Source organism: Petromyzon marinus, chromosome 1, assembly GCF_048934315.1.
Source record: "Petromyzon marinus isolate PM22_M1 ecotype Great Lakes invasive population chromosome 1, UKy_Petmar_22M1.pri1.0, whole genome shotgun sequence".
In the NCBI taxonomy this organism is placed as follows: Eukaryota; Metazoa; Chordata; class Hyperoartia; order Petromyzontiformes; family Petromyzontidae; genus Petromyzon; species Petromyzon marinus.
Window position 1 is genome coordinate 1,073,873 of NC_133667.1, and position 8,628 is coordinate 1,082,500.

Consider the following 8,628-nt stretch of genomic DNA (forward strand, 5'->3'; position numbering starts at 1 on the left):
TATACTAGTCCAGCATTAGTATGTAGTGTAGTGTATAGTGTAGTATAAAGTGTGTATAGTGTAGTGTATAGTGTAGTATACTAGTGCACTAGTATGTGGTGAAGTGTATAGTGTAGTATACTAGTACAGCACTAGTATGTAGTGTAGTGTATAGTGTAGTGTATAGTGTAGTGTATAGTGTAATGTCTAGTGTAGTGTATAGTGTAGTATACTAGTACAGCACTAGTATATAGTGTAGTTTATAGTGTAGTGTATAGTGTAGTGAATAGTGTAGTGTATAGTGTAGTGTATAGAGTAGTGTATAGTGTACTAGTACAGCATTAGTATGTAGTGTAGTATATAGTGTAGTGTATAGTGTAGTATATAGTGTAGTTTATAGTGTAGTGTAAAGTGTAGTGTATAGTGTAGTATACTAGTCCAGCACTACACCGGTGTGTTGTAGAGCCAAGCCACGACATTCTCAAACAGGCGATCCCTCTTCGCAAGGCATCATCACGTGGCGTGACAGGAGTCGACATTCGTGCTTGGACCGCCAACGCAGCTGCAGCTGCTGCTACTGCCAGCCATCGGCCTCCCAACCGGGCACGAGGTTCCTCACACTTCGTGAACAAACGAAGATCGTGCGCCCAATGTGGACGGTCACGTGAGTGAAACCGACGACACAACAACCCAGGGGTGGGGGGCTCCGTTTCACGACGGTGTTTAATAGCAGAAGCGCATCCGACGTGGGATGAAGGGGGGGAGGGAGGGTCACGTGGGGGGAAATGGTCACGTGAAGTTTCGACTCGTGCAGCCAGAGTCACGTTGTGACGTCAGACGGGGAGATTCAAACCGTGGCCGTGACTCAGGGGGCGTCCGTAAATGACGTCACGCACCTGGGGGGGGGGAGGGGTCAGACATTTGTGACGATGTGTGACGAGGAGGGGAGGGGGGGTTTAGAAATGTGACGTCACATCAAAATGCGCAACTTTAAATAAATATAGAATAAATAAATATAGAATCACCACTTTAGATACGCACTACAATGACAATAGTTTAAAGCGATTTGAAGCATGTTTTATTTTCAAAATGGAAATTTTGTTTTTTTGGGGGGGGGGGCAGAGCTTTGTGACGTCATATTTGAGGGGGGGTCTCAAAAATCGCGTGACGTCATTTATGGACGGCCCCATAGCTGTTGACAGCCCGCGTGCGGTCCGCGTGATTGCAGGCGCAAAAAGCGACGCGGTCCAACTCAGCTCACGACCTTGATCCATTCTCTTTGGTTCTTCGGCTTAAAGTCAGCGCGTGGTTAGGTAGCAGAAGACTAAAATAAACAGCGACAGATCACGTGACGTTTCGATCGCAACACGCGCCACCGTCATCAGGTGTGACACGGACCACAGCGAGACAAAACTGCTCAAAGTCAACAACTTCGGCAAGCTGTTGTTTAATTCTAGATTTTAAGCTTTCGTGACCAACCTGTCCGGAGGTCCCTTCACCTGATGAAGGCCACTTGTGTTGTGGTCGAAACGTCGTGATTTTTGTTATTTTTTTTACCTACGTGACTTTACCCAATAGAACCAAAGAGTAAGCTGTTGTTTCTTGCCGTCGTCGTCCCACCTGATGACGGTGGCGCGTGTTGCGATCGAAACGTCACGTGATCTATTTTTATTTTTTATACCCACCACGTGGCTTTACCGAGAGAACCAACGAGAACTCGACCGCAGAGTTGCATTTAATGCAGCGTCGTTCACGCGAACGGCATTCCATAACGCCGCTTATTCCGCTGTAATGTACCGGGGGAGGAGGAGGGGGGGTGGGATAGAGGTCACGTATTCGCAGTTTTGGGGGGGGGTGTTGCGGGTTCAGCTTTGTGTTAATGGCGATGTCGTTCGGTCCAAACAAAAAAAAACACAAAGCCGGTTGTTACATTCTGCGTGTGCGGCACGTCAGTTTTTTGAGAACAAATCTTGTTCAGCCGTGGGTGCAAAACGAGATGCCGGAGGCAACCCCGTGCTGAACGAGGGGGAGAACGCGCCAAAGATTCCCCGTGTAGCCTGAACAGACCTGGGGGTGGCGGTGGGGGGCACGTTTTTGCTCGCGAGCACCACCTATGAAGGTCGGCACGGCACAGGAGGCGGTGGGTAACCAACACCTCCCAAGGGACGATGTTTACTACGCATCGCACCAGGCACTCGTCTGAGAACGAAGCGACCTATAATTAGATAATCGAACTCGGTTCAGAGCCGGGTTCGTAGCGCTAACCGCTGCACCACCGCTCCCCACAAAGATAAAGATCGCCCGTATAGCCTTAACAGACTGTAGGGGCAAGTGCTGTTAGCGAGCAGCACCTTTGAAGGCCGGAACGGTACACGATGGGGTGGGTGGCCAGCACCACGCCCGACCGCCTTTGTCTCCCCAGTGGCGATGTTTACACACCGCACCAGGTACTCATTTGAGGCCGAGTCTACCTAGGGGAGGCCCGGGACCGGTTCAGATAATCGTCACTGGTGTTGGCCGTGAGCGGGAATCGAACCCGGGTGGCCAGGTTCATAGCGCAGCGTAGCGCTAACCGCTGCACCACCGCTCCCCACACGCACACACACACACCCGGCAGAACAGGAAGGCCCTAGTCGGGCATCGAACCTGGATGCTTCTTGCTGTGAGGCGCGCGTGTTGTTATCGCTGCGAGCGTTACAGAACGCCACAGCACCCTGCGTCAGCCCTACGGTGCTAATCTCAATGTCTCGTAAGTGCTCTTCACGTCCCAGATAGCTAGTCGCTCGCTACGCGCGTTGCAACATCGGCGTCTTAAAATATCGGGGTCCCTTGAGTCAGTTCTACTACGGCGTTTGACCATACTTCACCTCGCTGGTCAGCCAGTGCGGGGGTTGGGGAAGGGGAGGCTAAGGTGGTCCCTTAGGCCCCGTTCAGACGTTTCACTCCGCCAATGATGTTAGCCGTGACTGGGAGTCGAACTGGGCTGCGTCGGCTTCGTGGTCAAACCACCACGCCACCGCTCTTCCACGTTAAACACGAAAACAACATCTTGCTGGGATTCATTTTCTTGGGTTCCTTGGGAAAAGTCACGACAGAACATTTTTTTTTAAAACACGTCAATAAAAAAAAACTCCACGACGTTTAGATTATTTTTCATTATTTTTTGCATTATTTTCTAACCACGTGACTTTACCGAAAGAACCGACGGACATGAATCCCAGCAGTCACGAAAGTTAAGTTACAAAAAAATAAATCTTGTCGGGAGTTATGTTTTTTTTTTTAAAAACCCGCAGAACGACATCGAATTGTATTTAACGACCGAACGAGACCTAAATTTCGATTTAAAGCTTTCGTGACTGCAAGGATTCATCTTCTTTGGTTCTTTCGGTAAAGTCACCACGTAGAATGTGAATAAAATAATAAAATAACACAATAAAATTCTCACGACGTTTCGGCCACAACACAAGCGGCCTTCATCAGGTGAAGGGACGAGACTGTCTGGAGGACAGCGCTGGAGCGGTCTCGTCCCTTCACCTGATGAAGGCCGCTTGTGTTGTGGCCGAAACGTCGTGAGAATTGTATCGTGTTATTTTATTTCATCAATTTTTATTTATTTTATTCTCATTCTACGTGTTGGTGACTTTACCGAAAGAAACCAAACAAGACGAACGAGACTTGTCGGTGGGATTGCGTTCAGCCGAGCGCCTCTCCCCGCCCTGCCTGGACGCACTCGAAGAGGGTCGCGGACTTGCCACCATTGACTTTGCGCGCCCGCTTCGGATTCCACGCGGCAAGAGGCCGCGAGGCGCTGCCAAAGCAGGCGCAGCGCAGAGTCGCAGCGGCAGAGTACCAGCAACGCACGCTGCTGCTGCTGCTGTTGTTGTTGTGTTTGTTTATGCCAGGGATGGGGAACGTCAGGCCCGCGAAATCATTTGGGTCTCTGGCCCTGCCGAGGCAAACCCGCAGGTGGGACTCGAAATTCAATACATCTAGGAGAGCTAACCTGGAAAAGTAGTTTGCGAGTAGCAGCAACATCGTCAACAGCGGCTAACATCATCATCACACGCCTCGCCACACACACACAGTCACACACACACAGACACACACAGACACACACACACAGTCACACACACACACACAGTCACACAGTCACAAAGATCCCCCATATAGCCTTAACAGACTGTAGGGGCAAGTGCTGTTAGCGAGCACCTATGAAGGCCGGAACGGTACACGAGGGGGTGGGTGGCTGGAGCCAGTCATAAGCACACTGCCCAGGTATGGGAAACTCTCCACTCTCTCCACAACTGCCCCATCACCGATTGGGAGTTGTGGGGGTGGAGTGTCCGATGGTACAAAATACCCAGGCAGGTGCTTAGTTTTGGTGGGGCTGATGGTAAGGCCCCACCTCTTAGTGGCACGCTCCAGTCTCAGCAGCAGCGTCTCCAACTCCTCCTCTGAATGAGCAGCTATTACCAAATCATCAGCATACATAACGTGGTTGAGCAATAGGGAGCCATCCCTTGACCGCACCCGGGCATCGATCAGCCTCCCATTATATCTGTACCATATGGAGATTCCCCCGGTACAGCTATTGAAGCCTTCACGAACTACGTGGTCGAAATAGATGTTAAATAATGTGGGAGCCAGAGGACATCCCTGTTGCACCCCAAGGTGTACAGGGAATGGCTCTGACTCCCGGCCACGTAGTTTTACCCGGGCCCGCTCACCATCATGAAGGTCCTTAATGATCGTGAGCAGAGGGTCAGGTACTCCAAAAGCACGAAGAACAACCCAGAGCCCAGGCCTACTGATGGTATCATAGGCCTTGACCAGGTCAATAAAGCAGAGATGTAGGTCTTGTTGGAATTCCCTACACCTCTGCTGTAGCAGACGGACAGAAAATATGGCATCTGTGCAGGACCGCCCTTTCCTGAAACCGCATTGGGGCTCCGCAAGCCTCTCCTCAGCGTGCCTGGCAAGGCGATGCTGAATAATCCTTGCCAGGACCTTTCCCGGCACACTGAGGAGTGAGATGCCCCTGTAGTTGTTAGTCTGTGCGGTCCCCCTTCTTAAAAAAGGGGACCACCAGAGCAGCCTTCTAATCCTGCGGAACCCGTCCAGTGGTCCAGACCGTTGTTATGATGTCATATAGGGCAGTCTGTGCACAAACGCCACCCTCCCTCAGCATTTCGCTTGGGAGATCATCTCTGCCCGCTGCCTTTCCTGGTCTCAGACTCCGGATCGCCCTCAGTACTTCCTCAACAGATGGCACCTCAGCCAGCCCTCACAGGGGGTGAATTTTCCAATATTTGAGGCACCACAGCCTCAGTAGGGTCATCCTCACTTTGTGCCACGATATTTTCCTGGCTAAGGGATTTTCCCTCCCCCAGGACCTCACAGAAATGCTCAGCAAATCTGCAAACCTGTTCCTGGGGGTCGGAGATTGGATCACCGTTTTTTCCCCTAATGATGGTAATAGGTGTGGCGCTGCAGGTTACTTTTTTGATCGAGTTAAATAGAGATTTGTGATCACGGGCCACTGAGGCAGACTATCTCCTCAGCAACCCGCGACCACCACGCATCCTTGCAGCGCCTCACGGCTCTCCAAACCTCCGAGCGAAGGCTGCGGTAAGCCTCCTCATTCTCTGACGTGGGATTCTGTAGCCGATGACAGTGGGCCTGTCGCTTTTTCTCAACCATCCTGAACACCTCCTCTGTCAGCCAGGGTCTCTGGGAAGGTCTGGACCGCGTACCCAAAGCAGCCAAAGCAGACACACACACAGTCACACACACACAGTCTCACACACAGTCACACACAGTCTCACACAACAACAACCGCCATTCGCCACTAAGTGGCGGTGACGTCACCACGACGCTTGTGCCAGGCCATGTGCACCTTGAGGCCACGTGAAGTGTCAAACGCCCGCTGGCAGGTCACGGGGCAGACCCAGGTGCCACGGGTCGACTGACTGAGATGACTGGCTGATGCACCACCTGTGCCCCCTACTGTGCCTTAGCCACCCGGCGCTCCGCTCGTTGTTGTGAGCGTCGCTCCTCCGTCCTCCGTTGTTGTTGGAGGGCGACTGCCTCCAACTTCCCAGTAGCGTCCTTCACGAGCCTCCTCCACAGAGGCCGATCTTGACACCGCTGGTACCAGTCATCGGCAAGTCCACTCAGCTCCACATCCTCCTGTACCACATCACTCCATCTCTTCTCTTGCCCGTGCCGCGCCCGCTTAGCCCCCTCGATCCGGCCGAACAAAAGCTGTTTCGGCATGCGGTGGCTGGGCATGCGGGCTACATGACCCAGCCATCGCAGCCTTGCCTACCGGAGGAGTTCACCGATGGGACCTTGCCCAGATCTTTCAAGGATATTTGAGCTCCTCACACAATCCAACCTGGTTAAACCCAGGATGGATCGTAGGCAGGCCAGCCTAAATGTTTCTAACTGGCGAAGATGTTCCATTAGGGGGGTCCACGTTTCGCAAGCGCAGAGAAGGGAGGGAATGACCGTGGCCGAGAAGACCTGAAGCTTCGTGCGGAGCGACAGACCAGGTAGTTTCCACACAGCATTACGCAACCGATGAAAAGATATTGCCGCTCGACTGATTCGGAGTGAAACCTCTGCTGTTAAACTGGAGCCGGTCATAAGCACACTGCCCAGGTATGGGAAACTCTCCACTCTCTCCAAAAAGACAAAGATCCCCCATATAGCCTTAACAGACTGTAGGGGCAAGTGCTGTTAGCGAGCACCTGAAGGCCGGAACGGTACACGAGGGGGTGGGTGGCCAGCACCACGCCCGACCGCCTTTGTCTCCCTAGTGGCAATGTTTACACACCGCACCAGGTACTCATTTGAGGCTGAGTCGACCTAGGGGAGGAGGCCCGGGACCGGTTCAGATAATCGTCACTGGTGTTGGCCGTGAGCGGGAATCGAACTCGGGTCGCCAGGTTCATAGCGCAGCGCGCTAACCGCTACACTACCGCTCCCCACTACACACACAAAACAACAAAGATCCCCCATATAGCCTTAACAGACTGTAGGGGCAAGTGCTGTTAGCGAGCACCTATGAAGGCCGGAACGGTACACGAGGGGGTGGGTGGCCAGCACCACGCCCGACCGCCTTTGTCTCCCCAGTGGCGATATTTACACACCGCACCAGGTACTCATTTTGAGGCTGAGTCGACCTAGGGGAGGCCCGGGACCGGTTCAGATAATCGTCACTGGTGTTGGCCGTGAGCGGGAATCGAACTCGGGTCGCCAGGTTCATAGCGCAGCGCGCTAACCGCTACACTACCGCTCCCCACTACACACACAAAACAACAAAGATCCCCCATATAGCCTTAACAGACTGTAGGGGCAAGTGCTGTTAGCGAGCACCTATGAAGGCCGGAACGGTACACGAGGGGGTGGGTGGCCAGCACCACGCCCGACCGCCTTTGTCTCCCCAGTGGCGATATTTACACACCGCACCAGGTACTCATTTTGAGGCTGAGTCGACCTAGGGGAGGCCCGGGACCGGTTCAGATAATCGTCACTGGTGTTGGCCGTGAGCGGGAATCGAACTCGGGTCGCCAGGTTCATAGCGCAGCGCGCTAACCGCTACACTACCGCTCCCCACTACACACACACACACAGTCTCACACACATAGAAGTCACGCGATTAAAATGAGACTGGAGCCGATAGGGGTGAAATGATGCATTATTGGGGTAAGGCCAGGGCCGCGCCTCGTTACTCTAGTGGTAGTGCCTTACGCCAATAGTTAATCCTTGCTCACGAACACAGCCTAACTGCGTTCCGGAAACTATGGAGCGAGAAGATGAATCCCCGGATAGCACGTGGGTAATTCATCGTCTGGGCTCATTGTTGCGGGACTGCGAACACGCGTGTGCCTTCAACATCCCCTGGCCTTGCAAACACTCTGACCGAACCCCTTGCGAGCAGCTAACGGAACGACGTGCAAGGCAAAACGATGGATAACTGCGTGCCGTGGACACACTGTTCATTACACACACAAAACACTGGCCATAAATATATTCGCGAGACAGCTGCTGGGAAGCCATCGTGAAACATCAAAGTATAACTAAACAAGCAGACAGACAATATAAACGACTGCACTAAGTGCACTTACGCATGTGTATATATATCTATATATATAAAATGTGGGTGTGTAATTGTGCATAGTGTGGGCATGTTTACCGCTGTCCGTCCGTATAAAGGTACATTATAATATTTGACTATATAATAAATATTGCGCTAAGTCTCTGCTCGTTCCGCACAGCACCAAAGCACCCACAAGGTTCCGTATGCTGTACTGCAGCAGACACCATTTCAACATTAGACGCAGACGGGCTACCGTACTTCTCCCGCACCTCCCATTAGCAGGGCTGGCGACGTACGGAGCGAAAGAAGTTCAACGCGAGCGAGTCCGTAGCGCACGGCCTTCGCTCTCGAGTGGAGCAATCTGTCACCAGCAAAGCTGTGCGCTTCTTAAAACTGGGGTGGGGGCAACGCGCCCTCTGGCGGTGCGAGATGCCCTTTCTGGGAAGCAAAGGGCTCCCAACAGGCTGCTGCAGTGAAGGTTAAGAACCACTGCTCCAAAGGATCGCACCGACAGGGAGGGCACTTGTGTTTCACAGCGCTCCAGT